At 36.2% G+C, this 22,947-nt stretch overlaps 1 protein-coding gene across 1 annotated transcript in view; it reads left to right on the top strand.

Moving 5' to 3' along the window:
- The window catches only part of LOC131427162 (uncharacterized), a 93,731-nt gene that overhangs the window by 66,301 nt on the left and 4,483 nt on the right, over nt 1–22,947 (top strand). The window lies entirely within an intron of this gene.

The raw sequence follows: 22,947 nt of genomic DNA, 5'->3' as shown, positions 1-22,947 counted from the left end.
ATCTATATGATGTTTGAAAAGTTTCTATAAGGCAATTGTGCCTTTCATTTGAGCATAATTTTGTTCAAATCGGTTCAGCCGCATCGGAGCAAAGTGAGTGCATATTTTTCTCTATCACAAACATTTTGCGTACTCGTCGAACTGATTCGAATAGCGAACTGATTTAAATGTCGAACGGCCATTCAAGCCTCGGTTCAAAAGTCGGTTATTACAGTGATTGCATATATGAAAAAAGCAAAACAAATGGTGAAGATGTTAACCGCTAGTCTTCAATCTATTTCAGATCGTCATGGAAAAGATCCAGAAAGTAGGAAGATGAGTTCCTGATTCACTGAATGATAGACAGCAGAAGAGGCTAAAAACGGTGAGCGAGAATTTGCTTTCTCAGCATGAATCAAAGTGTTTTCTGCAGTCAGTCGATAAAACAAAACCGCTTACGTTCGGGACAGTAGAAACCAAGTATAGTATTGTGTAGTGAACAATAGAACGACCTCGAAATGAGTGAGCCAAACGAACAAAAGCTACCGCCGACACGAAAGAGTACAATTGTTGTTGACTTCAGGCAGTGCAAAATTCGACCTTCGATACGAGAACTTGATGGTTTTTTTTGTTACTATTATAGAGGCTTTAACATTAATGTCATTCACCTCTTCGGGACAGAAAAACTTTCTGACCATATGTGCAGGGTTGGGAATCGAACCCAGGCGGGCTGCGTGAAAGGCATCGACTTACCCATTACGCTTTACCCGTCCCCTAACTTGAAGGTTTGCTTAAGGGGCTGTCCATAAAAGATGTCACGCTTTTTTGACAATTTTTGACTCCCCACCACCCCCACCCCCCCTTTGTCACAAATTGTCACAGTAGCAAAGACCCCCCACCCCCCATTGTCACATGTCACGAATTCAAAATAAACAAAATTCATCTCAATACACACTCAATATGTATGACAAACCATACAAATATGAGGGAAAAATCTATTTATTATATGCTGTTACTAGATTAAAAAATGTTGATTATATAATTTAACCAAAGTATTTAATTGGAAGTGATAAAACATTTAAATCATCTGTTTTAATCCTTCTAGGGTTTATTATTTCTTAAGCTAAGGAATAATATTTCCTTAGTGTAGCATACAGGGCTGAGAAAATAAAGTTCAAAATCTCATCAAATCGAAATCACTGCTGAAGAAAATCGTTTGTGATCTTTCTCAATAAAGATCACTTCTGATCTGATCTTTTGAAGATCAGTTGAGCAGTGATCTTTGAATCACATCGATCCAAATCGGTACTGATCTTCCGTCACACAAAATCGGTAGTGATTATGAGCTAAAATGATTCTTGATTCATGTAATTTCTACCATTGAATAATTCAATCAGCTTTGATCTTGGTGGAGGAAAATCACATAAAACAAGATAAGACATGACATGATCTACGTCTGAAATCGTTTCATTAAGTACAATTGAATGGAATACAATTGAATAAACTGCATCAGAATCAGATAAGAGAAATTCTTATGATATACTATTCTCAATGCTGAAAAAATAAAATTACTGAAAAATTCGTCTTCTATAAATGTTTTACTCTTGCTTTGAAGTTACAATCGCTGTTACTTCTGTGTATGATATTCAAGCTAAACAGAGTAAATTAATCAGCTGTATGATATGCTTTAGAATTGAACATGTTTTTCTTATCATTATAATTATTGATAATCACAGGATATATGTTAATGTTATTTGCTGGTTTTATTGAAATTACTCCGCCAACGTGGTATTGCTGAATGAATTTTAAATACATCAAGAAGTATGAGATTTCGATGTGACCGACCTAACAAACAAATTCTTTCATTCTTTGTGTGGTTTAGAAATCCACATCTGCTTACTACCTATCATTAGATCTCCGAAAGTTAAAAAAATTATAATTCCAAGCGATTTGTGCACCCAAACTCATATACATTGACTAGAATTGTCAGTGCAAAACTTAAGTTAAACCGTTTGAAGGCATCTCTTTTTTACTCATATTAGGCAAATTTATTAATTTCGTTAATTTACTCGCCCCTCCGTGCACTTTTGCTGATCACAACAGAAATGATTTCCTGTATCATTCATTTTCGAATTTACAAGAAGAAGCTTTTACATCAACAAATACACGTTTTCCTATAGAATGTAAACGTTTATTGTGGAGATTTTTTCAGTAAATAGGGCAAAGCAGTAATATAATAAGGTATTTCAAAAATGCGTCACAATCTAACAATCCTCCCCCCTTCCCCCTGTCACAAAAGGTCACGTTTTCTGAAACACACCCGTCTACCTTGTGGCGTAACGTCTTTTATGGCCAGCCCCTAAGGAGCAAATGCATCTTGACATTAAACGTGTACATTTACTTCAATGCAATAAGACGAATAATGTTGTTTACATCCAGTTTTATAAAGAGTTGGATGCAATTCAATTCACAAAAGACAATAACAATGTGCACTATGTGGAGCATGAAAATATCAAGTACAACATTCCAGTATATATGGAAGATAGTGCTATAGAAGTGCGTGTGCATGATCTTCCCTCAAGCGTCACCGATTCATATATTCGCAAAACTATGTCCCAATACGGAGAGATTCTCTCTATCGAAAAAGAAAAGTGTAAGAATTTTTTCCCCGGTATTCTAAATGGCGGTCAAGATACAAGAATTCCGTGCAAATCACTTGTTACCTATGACAATCAGATGGCCACATGTCAAAATTGCCAAAAGGCTGTTCACTACGGTAAGTCATGTAATAAACTGGACAAGGAGACAACTACACCAAAGGACAACGGTGCTTTTTTCACACCAACCCTAAGCAACTCCAGTACACCTATGACAGTCACCAACAACAGTGAAGCATCCCCTTCAACGAAACCATCCAACGTATCCCCTATAGAACAAAGTACACCAGCTGCAGTTAACAACTTACCACCCAACCAACCAGCAACTGCAAACAATGTACAACAATGCGCATCTCCAGCAACTAGCAACGAAATCAACCACAATACCATCGATGCGGCAATGGATGACGAGACGAACCACGAACGAAGTGCCCCTCAATCCTCGCAGGAGGGAAATGGAAGCTCCTCTCCCCCTAGAAAAAGGGTGACAACAAGATCCAACTCAAAAAAAAATTATTTAAAAAATCGGCTCAATCGCCCACGTAAAGCTTGTACGCAAATAGGCCTGAATGAAAAATATCTTTTAAATAAAAAAAGGCGGGTGGGTAATGTCAGAGACATAACTGGATGTCGTGAATACGAAAACAACTGACATGTTCCTTAACACTTCCGAATATCAATTGTATGAATTATGCAAGCATTCCCCTTTTTCAAAGTTTCACTTGATCTCGATTACTGTGAATTTCACACAGCGAAAAGTGCACAAATTTAAGCAAACTGTTCTTGATTTGCAGTAAACTGAGGATAATTACCTTCGATTTGCGAACAACAAATCCTAATAGTTCTTTAGAAAACTTTTAGCGCCGTTAGAACGGCTGATATTGTGTAATGCTCTCCATCGTTGTTTTTTCACCAATGCTAATGACTGGCAGCTGTGACGTAATCACTCTTGTCAAAGGGGAACCAGTTGTGCAGACGACACAAAACACATCTGCTCGCAGTGGCGATAGAATCCAAACTGATTCAATTTTTGTTGAGAGGCTTGTTTTTACCAGATTTCGTTTGTAGCTTTTTCACTAATGGGCGGTCCTAACGGCTATAAAAATAGCCGCATACAGAATTTTAATGTTGATTATTTCATTTCGGATTTGCATAATTTATTGAAATCAACTATCAATATGCTGTAGGGATTCGTTTCTTGTATTCAGAAGGACCAAATTGAGGAACTCACTGCGATATTCACCACTTTTCGGAACATTTTTCTCGAACGATTTGTTGTACAGCAGCAGATATTTTGTTCTCTTCCTTAGAACGCGTTCTGATTGGCTGGTGTTGACATGGGTCAAATGAGACAGGTTTTTCAATAGTATACTATTGAAATACTTCAATGCTGTTGCTATACACGTTTAACCCTTATGCACTCGAATGGGTACCCGGGTACCTTTTCGAATTTCAAAATAAGAAATTTCTGAGTTAGGTTTAAACTAAGATTCTGCAATTCGGTCAATTCCAAGAACTAGTTGGACCATAACTTCTCATGCTTTGACTTTTCATTTTACAGTAAGGGGGGTCGAATGGGGGGGCTCAAATTTTTTTTATTACGTAAACACCCGAATGGGTACCCGGGTACCCACAAATAAAAATGCTTGTAACTAAGGCAAATTCCATCCGATTTGAATTTTTTCAGTACGGGTAAATTCAGAAATTTATCCACTTTTCGATGGCCGTGTATATTGCTGTAGTAGGTTCTTCTGGTTCCCGTTAATCCGGATTTCCGTAGAATGTTCCGACACTTGTGTTTTCCACCATAAATGTCATTTACTAATTTGAAACTTTTCCAAACCAGCTATTTGAGAAAGGCCGTACCAAAATGAAACATATGTAGAATACACAACGCTGCCAACTGTTGCAGGACATCTCACTTATACATATTTACATCGCCTGAGGCCGAGGGGCACGCAGACCGAATTGATTACATGTTCAATTTCAAAATTTATTGTTTTTGTTACATTTTCATTACACTCCTTATATTTTTATTACCTGAAATTTACTACTGCTTTCACTAATTTTGATTGCATTTAATTACATTGCATACATAACACAAAATTTGGTATTGCGTGCTCCTCGCAATAGGCCTGAAGTACATAATAATTTTCAAACTGAAGATAAGAAAGTGAAGTATATAAGGGAACATACATAAAGTACGTCACGCGTTTAGGGGGGAGAGGTTTCAAAAATACGTGACAATACATGGTGAAAAGATTGAGAAATGCTCGACAAAGGGGGAAAGGAGTGGTAGAAAAATTCAAAATTTTATGTTACGTACATAACGGATGCCCCCTGAAATATATAAACATAACAACTCAGCATAGCACTTGATTTCATATAGCAATTCTTAGATAAGATTACAAAAATACGTGAAATCCGTGTATAAATGCCTCGATGTCGGAACTCATTTAGGATATCCGGGTTCCTGGGAACCAGGAGCACCATGTCCATCTTTATGGGTACCAATCCCAAAGAGCTTAAGTTCCTGAATCCAACAGTGCTAAAATTACTTCAATCGGTTGAAAAATGCTCAACTTACAGCGATTTAAAAAAATGGGTACCCGGGTACCCATTCGGGTGGTTAAAGGTGTTTTTTTTTTCGAGTGCACAACGGTTAAGTTGAAAAATTTCGATTCTATTGGTAATTAGATTATATAAATCCTTTCACAGATCACTGAGCTATGAGCTTTAAAAATACGAGAAAGGCAAACGCGCCTTATGAATTATCCTCTTTGATACTCGGTTATACCAAACATTTCAGAAATGTTTAATTTTGAATTATTTGAGACTATGTCACAAAACTGAAAATTTTATCATAAAATTGTGATCATATTTCCGATGGCATGTCGCAAGAATTATGTTGATTCATTAGATACAACAATAGATATTCACGATCAAAAACTTATCACTCTCTCAGAGGGTAAATTTTGAAAAGGCACCCCATAGTAAAGTAAGTCGTATTCACGACAAGAATAGTGTTTTCTGCACCGTACAGAAAAAAATAATGAAATTTACACGATATGTAAATCAATAGTATGATAAAATAGACACAAACTGAATCGAATATTTGATTCAGAACCATGATCGATGTAAAATTAAATTGGATTGCATAGATTTTTCAAGGAACAAAACTGTATATCTCAAAAAACGTCTAGAACTGTATAGTAACTTTCCATTCAATTGCCTGCTCCAAATATATGCATGAAAATTGATGTAAATATTTTTATCTGTACGGATCGTGACGATAGACGAGAAATGGATTAATTTTGAATATCATAAGTGCAGCAATCGGCCCTGACCATCCATCCAAAGAACCTGCAAATCTCTATCGTTTCGGAAAGAATACGATGCTTTGCGTTTGACAGGGTGAAAAATGTGGTTTGTACTACAAAGTTTTCAAATATTTAAATACCAATTGCTATTGACTACAAATGATGCAATTGAATCAAGCAAAGCTCAAACGACCCGGCCATACTCCCTTGATCTAGCTCCTTCCAACTGCCAAATTTCATCGAAGTCTCACGCACTTGCTAAGTAGAACTTCACTAGTTATAAAGATGTGGAAAAATGACTGGATCGCTTCAGCAGATGAGCAGTTCTTTCTGTATGGTATTCGTAAGTTGGTGTAAAGTTGGGAAATTTCATTTCTGTTGATTACAACTACTTTGAATATAGTATGTCAAATCAATTACTTTCAATCAAAATCTATTCCCATTCGAAAAAATTCGTATAAATAACTAATACAACTGGTGCTAGTTGTCCGTTTATAAAATTTCGATCTCATGTATCTTAGGTCGAATTTATCAAAGCTTGAATTCAATAATCATTGACCTTGGTCGTAGAAGCACCAACTTAGGTGCCTTTTGAGCATAAGGTATGTTCCTCTCTTTAGGATCAGCAATCACTACGCAAACCTGTGACTCTTGACCCGAACCCGGAACGCCTTAAACTTGTTTCAGTTCATAGACATAAAAAAATGTCTCTGTGTTTATGTAACAATAATTTATTTTTTCTGTGATGACAGGACCGATTCTAATAAACTAAGTTTCAAAAGAAAGACCTTATAATCTCATAACATGCTGTGCATTTTTTATCCGACTAACAGTTACGAAACTACAACGTGAGATCTGTAATGTCATTTCTTTTAGATCGAATCTCTGAATTCATTAATCATTCATTTTATCGTATGAATCGTATTTTGATTTATTACACAAACCATAAAGCTATGTGAATTCATATTACATGCTTCATTACACCAGATGGAGAAAAACAAGTTTTTCGGTATCATTTTCAATGTATAAAAATCATTCGACATTTTTTCAACAACTGCTACTTTGATTGAAAACTTTGGTTTTGTTCACGATTCCTTTGAATTTTACACTCAATAAATGTATAAGTCTGAACGGTTCTATAATGTGGTTGCTTCATCAGCGTGTATTGAGTTACTAATATCACTTTCGTTCTTTTTTGATCCAATACTGTTTTTCTTCTAGCTACAAACGGTTTATTTCGAGTCAAACATAACTTCTTAGAACTTTGACGAAATTCAATGCGCTTTCAACTCTGGAAAACAGGTAGTTTAAAACATAAGCCCAGTACAGCGACCATCATATGTCTACCTTTATGTGAGATGAAACATACAGGTGTGCGGAGAGGCCTAATTTAATTTATCCTTTTACTCGAGCTTACCTCCCACTTAATGGCTTCTCTTGTGTTGAGTTTTATGGGACGTGATCCACGCAAAACCCACAGCAGAGAATAGCGAAAAATCAAAGTTGTCGGGTACGGTGGAGGGAAGGAGGGGAGTTGTTTTTCGCAGAAGAAGTTTCTGTCAAGCAATCCTCGGGATTTGATGATTCTCTGTGACAGGGATGAGATTTATTAGTCACGTGCTTCACTAAGATTCACTGAAAAGATTTTTCCACAGGTATTCTGCTTTGGTTCCGGATTTGTTTTTCTTCCAAAGTTTGTTAATATTCACATAGAGAACGATATTAAATCCGATTACTGGCTTTTCAATGGATGGGCAACAGAAAATTAGAAAGATTATAAAAAATGTTTTCCTTTTTTAACTTAATTTGCATATTCGTAAGCGAATTACTTCATTACATTCACCTTCAATTAATTCACATGGGATTCTTCGCTTTTAGATATTAAAAATCGAAACGATACTCGATGTTGAGCAATGAATAACACAATTATCGTACTAGCGAACAATAACAAGTGTGCTGGAAAGATAGAAATTTGAACACAAGATTGGGGTATTATTTATATATATTAGAGGTTCTTTTTTAACACATAGAGGATCTCGCACTTTTCTGTCACAACACAGACTCGTGTCGATTGAAAAAATGGAAGTGAGCTTATCCGTTATTTTAAATAAATAATATTTCAGAAGCAAATGTTCAGAAACACTAAAACCTTAATTTACGCGAACTTAATTTACGCGAATTCAATTTACGCGATCTTCTTAGGCGTTCTATTTGAAATAACGTGATTTTTTATTTAAATTACGCGATGATCGCGTAAAAAAGGTTTTTGCATAATGAAGGAAATTTTAATTTATATACGTATACAAAACTATTGACTTTTGAGTGCGGTTTGTACTCGTAGTATTATTTTCAGAAAATTGGCATACTGTGATAAGATCTGTAGAAGAACTTGCTCATTCAAAACCTCCTCGGAATAGGCCTTAAGGTCTACCAACATAACCGATGATCCATCAGAAAACTTCTTGGAGTTAAGCTCAGTGTAACAAAGTGCTTTAACGAACTTATTATTCTCGGTCCATATTCGAGATACCACATGCGATCGATAGGACAATTGTGATTTCTCTAGGCCATCCAAAAACTAAATGAAGTTCAGTCCATTGAAATTAAAATCTACCAGTGTAACAATATTCATATATGCAAAATGCTCGTATAGATCTTAAGACCTGTTTTCACTGAAGTTCTTGGACGACTGGGAATGTTCCGGGAAATGATCAAAATACACACGTAAGCAGTATGTAGCTCTACGACTATGAGCAGCATTCAAAAACTATTCATATATTGCTGAATGCCCGTATAGATCTTAAGACCTGTTTTCACTGAAGCTCTTGGGCGACTGGGAATCTACCTGGAACAGCTATAAATAGACAATTAAGCAAGACAAGTAGCTCTAAAAGTATGAACTACAAACAAAAAATGTATTAGCCGTTGTAGTTCTTGCTGTGATACAGTGTAGTCCCTAAGGACAATACTCCAAGTAGTTGTTGGATCTTGGAACATCTCTTAAACATTTCCATAGTCTCAGAACATACTCAGAAGGTCCTCAGGGGCTAAAGCATCGGACGTAGTAGGGTTGTTCATGTTATTTATCATGTTTTATTTATTTACGCGAAATTTAATTTACGCATCCCCGGCACTGCGCGTAAATAAAGGGTAACAAGGTAATACTTTGTTTGTTCTAGCACGGTATCGTTTTGGCAACGTAATTGTTCGGAAGTTTAGGAAAATCCTTAAATTTAAAGTGAAAACCCATACACAGAACATAATTATCATACTTTATTACTTAATTTTTCTAATGGTACCATATTCGATTCGCACTAAATTTTACACGCTCCGAGTGTAATTTATAGCAATTGCCGCTGTGTGGATTTTTATGTATCAATTATTCAACAAGCAGATATGTGCTTGTATGGTTCAGTCGATTGACTGACTTGGCTTTGTGATCTAATGTTTCTCGGTTCAAGACGCGTTGCTGTTATCAATCTTTTGTTTTTCATTTCATTCGATTTCAAGCCATGTAATTTTAAAATCCCACAATTTCACATGTTATTGAATATAAATTTGAGTGAAATACGATGCTCCATTTGTGTGCATCATTGGATTTCAACTAATATTGGTAGTTGCGACTATATATTTAAACTAAATATTATGTTTATGTCAACATATATAATCGCATATGCTATCTTTAAACAACTTTTCATTACGGAGAACAATACAGTAATTTCAGGAATATAAGGCATGATTTCTTAATTTCACCTCAATCCTTGCTGAATGAAAATGAAAGCCTCTTCTAGAGAATTGCTAAACACCTTTCGTAATGGCAGTTGAATTTCTTACACACATTGAATGGATGTCTTTTCTACTTCTAACATAATCAAACCACAGATCAAAACAATAACAACACCAACAAACACTTCGAGTAAAGCAAACGAGACCATGCATTGAGACAGTATCACCGCACCTTTGCATAATCGGTACTTTATTTCCTTGTGTCGTATCTATTCTATTGAGCGATGTTGTCTGCAAACTAACATATACTCTTTCACAAAAAAATCTCCAATACAAAGTGGGCTATATGCATGTGACCCAATACCCATATAAACAACTTTGGAATACATTATCAAATCGACAAAAAGTTTTTCTTTTCATTTTAAAACCCTGTTTTAATCCACCTAGTGGTTTAGTGATTTTTTTCTTGTACCACTCGTTATTTTAACATTTAATAAAATTTTCAAATAAATTTTCTACGCTTCTTGAAAGTAAACAAACAAAATTGTTTGTGCATCAACTAGTACTAAAAAAATAAAAAAGTTCCACTATTTCCGGTGCTTCTGGAATCGGAAACCAGGATAGTTGGACTCGCTTTGTTTGGCCTTCTGCTGAAATTGACTATCGATAGGTATAATTTTGAGACCTGTATAGATTTTTTTTCTGTTTTTTGCTTCGCCGCTTCAAGTGACGGTATAAAATTTTTTTCAAGTGACGGTTAAAATTTTTTTAACACTGTAATTCCCGAACTGAAAGTCGGATCCGGGTGAAATTCAGGAGATTCTCAAGGGATCACAAAGCCTTTCATTTGAATATAAGTTTGTGAAAATCGGTCAAGTCATCTTTGAATTCAATTTTGGAGTATTTGAACACTATTCCCGGAGCATCTGGGATCTGACAGGATGGATAACCGGTATCGGTTTATTTGGCCTTCTGCTGACAATCACTATCGATTGAAATAGTTTTTACCTCAGTTTGGAAATATGTATAAATTTTTTGCATCGCCGCTATAAGCGACGAATTATAATTGTTATAACTTTCGACCCTGTAATTCCGGAAGTCGGATTCGAGTGAAACTCAGAATTTTTGTATGAGACAGTTCATTTGAACGTTAGTTTGTAAAAATCCGATGAAAAGCAAGCTGCAATTGTACGTCTATATCACGTTTAATCTGTGTTGCTGATGCATTGTTTCATTATATCGATTATCACCTGTTCGCAATAGTTCCACAACACCAAGTACTTGTAGCTAGAAACAGGTGTTTTCATTTATTTATTTATTCATTTATTTATTTTTTTGGAGCAGGGAAAAGCATATTGGAGTCGAGCCGAAAATATCCAATCTCTTTCTCGAATAGGCATAAAACATCCTCTTCTTTTATACCAACAGATTAATCATTTCCAAATTGTACATGAAATACTTATAAAATAATAACAATTCGATCTTAATATATTACTATATCTATGTGGAAATTAACATTACTGAATAGACAAGAAATCATGGAATAAACGTTTTATCGTATTTCGAGAGAGGTGAACATCAAAGTCCTGAGAGCAATTATTAAATAAAGACACACACTGGAAATGGGTTAATTATATCCGTAGTTAGTTCAAGCATGAGAAATTCATAAAAAAGAATGAGAAGGCTGCGACGATGGATGAACGGACCTAATGCATTTAAATTTAATAATAAGGACACCAAGCGACAACCGTTGATTGGACTAGTGCATAGTAAAGAGTTTTCAAGCAGTATAAGTAATCGAAATTTTTGGTAATCCGAAATATGAAGCCTAAAAGTTTGGACGCCTTCAAAATTACGTTTTTGATGTGATTCTTGATCAAGTTTGTGATCAAGAATAACTGTTAAGCACTTCACAAATAATTCGTATTTAGGAACATTTTGCAAAAGATTGTACCCAAGCAATCAAAAGTTCCACAATTACTTAAAACATCCCCTTTCTTGCTATTTGAAAGTACAAAACAAGTTCCGCGTGAATTTTTTCGCTATTTAAAAGTACGCGTGGTAATTTTTTGATGGTTCGTAGTACAGAACAAGTTCCGTGTGAACTTTCTCGCTGCATAGAAGCTGAACAATGTATAATGCAGCTAAGAAGTTCGTTCGGTTGAGTCACGGGAACTTTCAAGTGTGGACAGGTCCGTGCGCAGAAAGAAGGGGGGTTTCTAACCCTTCACCTCCCATGGAAAATTTTTCAGCATTGAGTTCCATGTACTATAGAGTACTTATTATATAAAAGTGAAATAACTTGACAATTTATACTTCGTTCCCAGAACTTGTTTGTGGATATTGCTTAAAAAATGGGGTGCTTAGAATGCTATTCATGATCTTTGTAAGCTGGCCGAGCTGTTGGTTAGCTGGTTGACATATCTAATTATTGAGCGTCTGTGGGAGAATGATACGACGGAGTATTTAGAGGCGTTTAGTACAATCCGGTTAGAGTGATACCATTCCTTGAATGTTTCTAATTGAGCTTGCAAAAAGTGTGCAGTCCTTAATGACTTCCTTGAGATACTCCAGAGCTAACTGTCAACGGTACTGTTGTGCAGTTTCCTATTTTCACCGCCATCTCACGATCAGTCAGATCCATCCAATTCAGTAAATGTATCCAATTGAGTAAATAGCCACTAAAGCCAAGCCTGTCGAGCTTACCCAGGTAACCAAAAAGCACATACTAGTGCCGCAATATGACAGTAAATAATCGTTAATTTGCATTTCATTCGTTCTTGAGACTGCATAAGATCTGACTTTGGCAAAATATAGGGCTACTCATAGATAATGCTTATTTATGACAGGTGAGCATTCTGAAAGCTGAATTTTGATTGATTTACAACAGAGCTTTCAGATGGCAGATATGGAGCTATAAGAATTTCGAATGCTCATAAAAGGCTGTTTTACTGCCATTAGTAGTGCTTAGAGGTTACCTGGTTGGTAGCAATTGTTATTTGATAGTTTATTTTATCAAATGTCACCGAAAAATCTGTGTAGATAGTTTTAACCTACTGACGCGAAAGATGTGTAAGATAGTTTAGTAGATGTTGACCGTTGACCGATGCATGTATATAGATATTCAAATAGGTATGAGTTAGGAACTCGAACAGATAGGTTTGAGCTAAGAACTCTAGACAGATTAGTTCTAAACATAAAGAGATTTTCAATAAATTGCAATATACATTTTCGGATTAAATACTAAAACTTAAATGACTCATATCAATAATTTCACCAAATATTGCGAAAAAATACATTCAATCAATCAATGCATCGAAATGGAATTGAATAAACACGATAGCAAAAGTTTCTATTGTAAATAAATGGAGCTTCGAAATACAGTTACAAACAAATGTAGCCATCAACAATATTATTGTAAACATTTACCCTTTCATCTTTCAATTTACGAGTAACAGAGAAAAACCTTCTGCCTAGCCACCCGAAAAGTTTGAAATGGCCAGCCTAAGCTTAAAGCGATTTCCGTGCCAACAAGGAATCAACTTTACAACGTTGCGTTGTTGGCCTATGGGTCGGGTGGTTGAAGGAGCCGTTCCGTGCCTATCCCCCGTTCGATCTGTTAACAAACGGCCAAGTCGTTTTTGTGCGTGTAAAATGTGAGTAATTTATTACTTTCAACAGCAAAGTGCTATGAAATGCGGTGACTCTCTGCGTCTGGAACTAGCACCATGTGGTTTCAGTGAAAGCTAGCCGAAACTGATCTCCCCGGGTGGTGATGAAATTGATACACATGTAGGAACAATTATTACGTGGGAGTCCAATAAATGTACTGCTCGTAATTTAATTTATAGTGATTTTGCACTGATAGTCTACCCTTTCAGGTTAGAGGTCTAGGTATATATCGAATTATGCTATATACGTTATATTCGCATCAGCAAGATGCTTTCGAGTAACAAATACATGATTTCACATCTCTTGGGAATTTACGAGATTGTGGTTCTGCTTCTGTCAATAATTATTTATCGCCAGGAGCGTTTTTCTTCCTATTACAATAATAAACGGTTATCTTTGTTTGTATATCCCGGGGGGTAGTTGAACCGTTTGAAAAGTATTGCCTTGCAGACCACATGAAATTAATCATGGCAGCTATTCCGTAGTAAGCGCTTTTGCACGAGCCCAAAATGGAACTTCAACGGAAAGCTCAGGACTGCTAGCACTCTAAGCAATGTAAACGGGAAACTTTTTAATACCTTCTACAAAGCGTTGCTACCAAAACCTGAGTCAATAGTGCTACCCGTTGGCAGCGCACTGAAACGATATCGAATACAGCGAAAGTGCCGAACTATGTGTTTTCTGGCAGGGAGAGAGCACGATGGAAGAAAAATCTCATAAATTATTGAACTTGCTGAATGGAAGTGGCTCCGAAAGCGACAACTAGAGATAAAATATGTATTGCTCGTCTCGTCCAGACAGCGGCTTACTGTTGTATACTCTCGGTGCTACTACCGCCCACTGTTTCTGTGTATTTTTTGGATCTGTCAGGCATAAATTTGGCAATTTTCAGATTTCTCCTTGCTACTGCTTCATTTGTGTGTATGCGCCTAATTCCCGAAAATAGTGCATGGTAATAAAATAGTACAAAGTAAATCGGAAACTTTCCCATTTTGATTCCGTTCTGCAGTGTGAATAGTACCAACAAAACTTTTAAGAGGCCATTCTCGTGTTAGGCAAATTTTAGAACGATAAAGTGATGAAAAGTTTTGCCATATTGTTGGCACTATGCTGGACATGAATAGAATAAACAAAGTAATCAACAACCCGTTACAATTTCTTCTGAAGTCTTCATTCAATCGACCTAGTTATGGATAACGAACAATCAGATCAATAAATTCCGATTACAGTATCGATTCCAATTGGAATCAGGGTTCAGACTTCAATGAGCAAATTAAGCATCAAGTATTGATTAACTTTTGAATATATGGGTGTATCGAAAAGATTCAAGTTAACTTCTTTAGAAAAATAAATGTAAAATATCGAATTACAGAGGAATTGCCGTTTTGTGTGCTGTATCTAAGCTCTTTGAATTTGTCGTTTTGGATTTCATCATACACAATTGCTCTAATTATATATCTTCAACTCAGCACGGTTTCATGCCAAAACGATCTACATCTACGAATCTTGTGTGTTATACTTCCTATGTCATTCAGTCGTTACAGGCGCGACAGCAGGTTGACGCTATATATACTGACTTCTCCGCTGCTTTTGATAAAATAAATCACCAAATAGCTATTGTAAAACTAGGAAGACTTGGATTTAGTGGTCCCTTTTTTAACTGGCTGCAGTTTTATTTGATTAACCGTACTATGATAGTTGAAATCGGTGACGGCACAGCCGCACCCTTTTTTACCAACTCGGGGGTACCTCAAGGTAGTCACCTCGGACCCTTTTTATTTTTGCTGTATCTGAATGATTTGAACTTTGCGCTGCAATGTAAAAAACTATCATTTGCCGACGATTTTAAATTGTATCACCCTATTAAAGACCTGGAAGATGCCAGATTCCTGCAGAAACAGTTAGATATCTTCTCCAGTTGGTGCGACCTCAATAGAATGGTCCTGAACGCTTCAAAATGTTCCGTGATTTCTTCTCACGTAAACGCACAGTTGTTGTATTCGACTATACCATTTCCCAGACTATTCTCAATCGAGAATCGAGACTGTCAAGGATTTAGGAGTTCTGTTGGATTCAAAACTTAATTTTAAGAATCACGTAGAATATACGATCTCTAAGGCTTCCAAGATGATAGGCTTCATATTTCGCATTACAAAGAACTTTAATAACATATATTGTCTTAAAGCACTATATTGTGCATTGGTTCGCAGTCGTTTGGGCTCCCTATTATCAACTTGACATCCAACGCATAAAAGCAATTCAGCATAAATTCATTCGGTTTGCCCTTCGCAGTCTTCCTTGGAGGGTTCCCAACAACCTACCCAGCTATAGCGAGCGCTGTAAACTTATCGATTTAGACTTGTTATCCGTGCGCCGAGACATTTGTAGAGCTATTTTCGTGGCGGATTTGTTACAATCTCAAACTGATTGCCCCGAATTGTTACATAAACTGAACTTAGCTATTAATTTTCGCAACCTCCGATCTCATCTATTTCTCAGAATTCAATCTGCTCGCACTAATTACGGCTATAAAGAACCGTTTTCTAGTATGTGCCGTCTATTTAATCGATGTTCTCACTTGTTCGATTTTCACCTATCCCGCAACACCATGAAAATAATGTTTCTGAATTACATCTCTACTTCTTAAGTATTAAGGTTAGTAATAGGGGTAGTTTTAATTATCAGTAATAAGTATATGACATGGTATCTACTGGATTATTGTGATCTTTTCCACTCCCTCTCTCCACAATCTCCATTGGAAACTAACTAGATTCGCTCGTCGAAATTAACTCGATCGTCCCTTCTACTTTTTCTTTGTCATCCACCATCCGTTTTTCGATCACTAACCTTTCTCCGTCGTTTTCTCTGTCTTCCACCATCTTTTTGGTCACTAATTAGATCTACATGCCGGTTCTAACACCGTCGTTAGCCCACTATCGTTTTCCATCCCACCCCCTCACCAACCCTTATATAACATGTACCTATTCACTTTTTTTTCTTTTCTCTCGCTTTTTAAGCTTAGCTCACAGTGCTATTACTACCCTGTAATGCTTAGTATCATCAACTAGTTATAGATAAGGTTATAGATTTAGTTAATTGTTAGTGTTAAGGCCAAATGTATCTGTTGGATCATTGTAATCTGTTGATACAAATGATGAGGAGGTTTTATGCCTGCTGGAGAGAGAGACTGCCAAATTTTATCTCCATCGGGCTTTTCCCTCCTCCAAAATAAAATAAATAAAATGTACGCGATAATCGCATAAAAAAACAAGCGGAAATGAGTATATAAACGCGTGACTGGTGACTTTTGTATGACTTTTGAGTTTGCTATATTCAGCAAATTGACATACTGTGATAATGTCTGTGCAAGATCTTGTTCATCCAAAACCTCTTTAGAATATAGGCCTTAAGATCTACCAATGACATTACTGAATTTCTTTTTTGTGGTCCATACCCGTGGTATCACATTCAAATAATGGGATCATTGTGATGAATTATGAGGTACTTGTTCATCCAAAAACAACCTGGAATATAGTCCTTAAGATCTACCAGCGTAATCAAGTGAACTAACAAGATGCATGCTCGTGCACACGCAAATCATTAACTTATTGTGAACGTTCTGGAGTTCAGGCCTTAAGATCTACCAGCATGAAAAAGTGCATTAACGAACTTATTATACACACGATACCACTTAAAATTAGGATTCTTAATGTAGATGCTCTGGGTCACCCAAAAACTACCCGGAGTTCAGACCATAATCTTTACGTTTCATACTCGAAGTCTGACTGGAAATATTCCTGAAACAGATCAGAATGGACAGGTACGCAATATTTACTTTACTTTATGTTTTCACTGAAGTTCTTGGACTATTGAGAACATGCCTGGAACAGATTAAATAAAAAAAAAAGTAAACAGTACGTAGCTTCCAGATTATTAACAGCATTGAAAAGATATTCATAAGCTGCTGATTGCTCGTGTAGATCCTAAGACCTGTTTTCACTGAAGTTGTTGAGATTGAGAACATACCAGCTATAAATAGACAACTAAGCAATGTGTAACTCGAAAAATAACAGCAAACAAAAAATAGATATTAGTCGTTGTAGTTCCTGCAGTGACACGGTGAAGCAAAGTCCTGGCATTACATTCCTTTTTTGGAATTTGGCCTTTCTGTTTCAACAGACTTCGCAGCTGATTATTAGTGTACAGAATCATTGCATGGCTAGTACTATGGATCCTACTGACACTAAGAATCCAGTGGCACGGTTTAGTTCCTAAAGCCAATATTCCAAATAGTTCTTTGAATATCTCTTATGGATTTTCATAGTCTCAGAATATACTCAGATGGTCTTAAATACTGTGTATGGACGTAGTTAAATTTTTTATTATGAAATAGATTTTTATTTTTATTTCATTCGGGAGACTTTTGAAAATATTTTTTATTTGACAATTTGTCAAATTGTACTTTTTATATCGCTGTAGCTTTTTTTTCGCTTTATGAAACGCTTTTGTCCATCATACTTTATGAGAAACTAGAAACCTGCTGATGGTCTCTAGAGTTTATAGAATTTGTCAAGCCTGTCTGAAAATATTTGAAATTTTTACCACACATATCTGATTCAATGTTTCTAGATCGAGTATCATTGCGAACGAAATGTGGTTTGCTTACTGGAGATGGTCGGGTTTCGGAAATTTGTACCCGCAACCCGACCCGAACCCGAGAGGTATAGGTCGGGTTCGGGTACAGAAAAAAGTTTGTCGGGTACGGGTAACGATATTTTCACTTTCAACGGGTAAGGGTCGGCTTCAGGTTAAAAAATTTGGTCAGGCATCGGGTTTCAAGACTTTTATCGGGTTCGGTTGGGTACGGGAAAAGATTTTTATTTTTTATCGGGTACGGGTTGGGTTCGGGTTTGGAAGAAAAATTCATCTCGGGTTCGAGTCGGGTACGAGTAAAAGTTTTTTTTATTATTTTCGATCGAGTACGGGTCTGGTTTACACTATGCAAAGGGTGTGCCGTTCAAAATCCGCGCACTCAAAATTTGTTTTCAAAATCTTACGGCACGAAATAGATATCACTTACCTTATACCACACTAGCTCGTTCCTAATGAAGTAGCATGATGCATAATTCGGCCGAAAGATCGTTGGGCCATCGTGAGCCTTCTAGAGAGGAAGATGCCGTTTTTGAGACACTCTTACCAATTAACTTGTCCTTTCATGATACTTGCAATACCGAAATTGTACAAAGATTTCCGCTAGTGCAAATTGCTTGCCAAATTAAGAACTTCGTGGCAAATTTCAACATTTTGTATATCCGGAGGTTCTCGAGAATATCACGCTAATTCTTGGCAATCATATACAGGTTTCCTGGAATCTGGTTAAAATCCGTTTTCACATATTTAACGTCATCCATAACTCAGTAGTGTGTTTTTGTTTAAAACTGGTAGTTTCGGAACTATTGAACCTTAAACGTACGTAGCTCAGTCGAATTTTGGTTTTTTGCACGAAAGTCTTGCTCACTTTACGATTCGCATTTCCTCCGATGGCGCAATGTGATAGATCCTCATTCTCAAAGTACTAAACTAATGAGGAACTGTTCTTTCGTCGCTTTTTTGAAAACCTTTTTGCATCTGATGAAACCAGTTAACAGAGTGAAACAATATACCATGATAGTGCTCCCTTTATCATGAGTATCGCTAACAGAGACGACATAGGTACACTTGACATATTAGCATTGATGCTCATATGTAAAGTGAATAATCTCTTTACAAAACCAGAATTAGTATTAGTATCAACTAGTGAACTCTCAGCGGTTTATGTGTATGGTTTAATGTCATCAGAATTTCGCTCTTCAACGGACAAAATTCGAGGATATTACTGGACAACCTTGATCGTCGATTGCTGCATGATTCTGATCAATAGCACTCATCACTAACAAACAAAACGGCATCCAAAGTTCCTAATAATTTTCAAAAATATGTTTCTCATATATTCCAATTAGTATACGTGAAATTTGACTAGGGTTGGCGGTTCAATAAATACGGCGTTGGTCTTACAAGCCAGTTGTCATATGTTCGAGCCCTGACCTGGAAGGTTTCTTAGTGTCAGTAAGATCGTAATACTAGCTATGCAATGATTATGTACGCTAAGAATCGGCTGCGAAGTCTGTTGAAACAGAAAGGCCAAATTCCACAAAAGGAATGTTATTCCAAGAATTTGCTTTGCTTTTACGTGAAATTAAATATTCAAAACAAGAATTAACAGTGATTTTCACAATAGTTGTGTAGTCCTATGTCATCTGTTCGAGCAACCTTATAGGACTTTTTCTTGTTGTTATTTTGTGCTATTGCCAACTATTCTCAGGGTGTATACCGCAACTCATCTCCAGTCAATCAATTTTCGTTAGTCTTTCTCGCCAGTAACCAATGTTTAACCTGTTTGACAAACATCCGCCTTTACGTCATGGGTGTTAGTCAACCTACAAAGATGGCTGAAGAAGGTGATACGTGCTGGTGAAGCTGTTGATTGGATTAGTAAAAATTCCATAAAATAAGACGATAGCCAAGTAGGCTTCATTTCTGGTACACATTCTTTATACCAGATGAATTGATGGGTTCTAGACTTAGTAATATCACATGTCGGAGCTTTAGTAAATTAAGTTTTGGTCTGTGAAGAGTGATTCGAAATTAACTCGCTTCTAATATAGTAAGTTGTAATTCTAAATGAGTTTTATGTATTGAATAATAAAATGATCGATGTGAAACTTTTCCATGTACACGTATAGTTGAAAGCAAGTATCGGTTTATCAGTCTAGTATACACGTGGCTTTCTGCATCCTTGTCCGATTTAGGATCATTTATTACTTTTCTTCCAACAAAAAATTAATTTACCGAAGCTGTTGGACATTTAAACAATATGTCGAATACTTCATACTGAGTGGGACAATCGACAAACAAATAATCAATCAATGTCGCTAAATACCAAACCCAATCACATAATTGATATTTTTCGACACTGGAATGTGTAACGTATGAATGTGTTTTCCAATGAAGTTCAAAGTCTATAGCATCGCTATGACAAGGGACTTTCTTGTACTCAAACTCCGAAACGTTTTATTTTATCCCTCAGGACTACATGCGGACATTATTTCAAAACAAGCTGTGCTCATGCTTTTCTCTGAGCTCATTATTTCTGTTCACGCGGGACTTGTCGAGACGTTAACCGATCCAGAAATGACAAACAACTAGAAACCACCACCCTGGCTGGGTTTTTACACCATCACGTGCATCTCGTCCTGATTTTTCTAGCTTGCTAGACGCGTGTATGTATGAGTCGGTAACTTTATCTCACTTTCCTTAGAGATGGCTGGAAAATGTTAGGTTCACATAAGGTTGACATTTCACTATATGTTGCTTTATGGTTTTATGCAGATCAGAGTTCCGGTTCTAGAGGGTTTATACGTTCGGCTAATTTTAAAAAGTGATAGCAATGGATCAATGTGCGAGTCGATAGCGAATCAAGTAAGTTCGTCGAGATAAAAAAGATGTGATGTGTGTGTATGTATGTGTGTATTTGACAAATAATGTCACTCAATTTTCTCAGAGATGGCTGAATCGATTTTTACAAACTCAGATGCAAATGAAAGGTTAATTTCATAAAATTTGGTACAACTAATCGATTGTTGTTTTGACTAAAGTGTCATTTTTGATTTATTGTGATGGCAGATTAGTAATTACACCTAGCAAAGACACGCACAACAAACGAGTGATGAAACTTTAGAGTTGAGCAATGATTTACACCCTAAGGGGAAAATTAAACGTTTCAATGAGATGTCACTTGTGGAACTGATCAACGACACAATCCCAGCAAAGTTACCTGTATGCATGAAAGCAAAAAATATTTCACTTGTTTTAACCAATTATTCAGTTATTTGTACTTGAGACGCCTATTGGAATAAATATTTTTTACTGCTAGTCTTCTCAGGGGGCAGCTATTTTACCTAAGTAGCTGCTTATAGCTTTATCACTAAACCCACAGATGGTATAGAAATGCAACAAAAGATTAAAATTCCCAAGAGGGAATTCACCAGCAAAATTTTTACAGGGCATTTTAGACATTTTCCTTCACTTGCAGAATGGTTCGCTGGACGAGCTTTTTGATTCCATTTTCAAACATGTTACTGATTAGTCTTACGCTACAGATGCACTTTCAAGAAAATACTAACACTATTACTTTATTTTAGCAGTAATTTTCAGGCGATAAGCGTATTTAAATACATTGGCATGAACTGCCAGAAAACTCTTTACTCGTAGATGAAATTAAAACATTTATACTGTAGAAATATCTGTTCAGTGCATGGAAAACTTGTTTTAAATTTAACTCTCATATTCTTGTGCATACTTTCACTTATATGAAACGGCCACTACGTAACTAACATAAATTTGCCATTTAATATTTTCAATATACAAACGTCTCTGGTGAAATGAAGAGGATATTTGTTCTGCGTTTTGCTGTCCTCGTTCTCCGCCAAGTGACAGCCTTTGAATACAGCAATTTCGTTTACCTGAATGGTTATGACAAAATCAACAGACAAGTTAGTTAAATCAATAACATTTCAGTTGAAACAACCAGGGCGTGAAACAACAATTGTAATATTGTAAATTTGTGATCTGCGGCGCTTCCGTGTATGTGCAAAGCAAGTGAAATTTTCTAAAAAGTTCCCGAAATGTTTATCCTGATCCGATTTTCGGTTTCAGTATTACAGCACGATGAGCGAAAATTTTTCATTTAATGAGTATTTTTTCACAAGTGATGATAAAACGAGGTGCGATTTTTCATAAAACTTTCTGGTAAATTCATATAGTTGGCAGACATTGTTAGTAAGTGGATAAATAAAACTAATTTGGGACTATCAGTCGTCGGTTTCCGCTTCCGACAGAACCGATAATAGTGAAGAAAAGCTTCATAAACGGAACTCACTTCGATTTCTCAGCAACAGTTAAACCGATTTTCAAAAGCCATGAATCAAATTAAATCTCTTATTGTCTTAAGAGATATTTTATCATCCAGATCCGATTTCCGGTTCCGAAATTATAGGGCGATGAGTGTCACAACATTCAAATCGTCATTCAAAATGACGATGCAAAACCGTACGTGCTGGTACGGAAGTAGAAAATACCACCAGCTTCGCAGAATGATTTGTTCAATTTCGTATAGCGCGTATGGTTGCACTATATATTTTTCAGGTGAAAAATATGTAAATCTGTAACCTTTTATTCATTTTGTATACTTGTATATTATCACAAAATCATGATAAAAATTCTGTCCTATAAATATATACTTCTCGCCTTCCTCGTTAAGGAAGGGAGCTTTCAAACACGTCTAAGATTTTCGAGATCTGTTTGGGCATCTCCGAGAAAATTTAGTCTATTGAAAAAAAACTGAGATTTGATGGAAATGTTCAACTTCAATCAATGACTTAAATGGCTTGAAATATGAATAATTTTTTTTTGAAATTTTTTGTGCCATCAGCGAGCAAATTGAGCCGACAGAAAAATGAGCGGTTTTTGGTTTTGTTATTCATACTATTATACCT

Source organism: Malaya genurostris, chromosome 1 (assembly GCF_030247185.1).
Source record: "Malaya genurostris strain Urasoe2022 chromosome 1, Malgen_1.1, whole genome shotgun sequence".
NCBI classification, from domain to species: Eukaryota; Metazoa; Arthropoda; class Insecta; order Diptera; family Culicidae; genus Malaya; species Malaya genurostris.
Note: the sequence above shows the minus strand (reverse complement) of the source record. Positions and strands in the feature narration are given on the sequence as shown.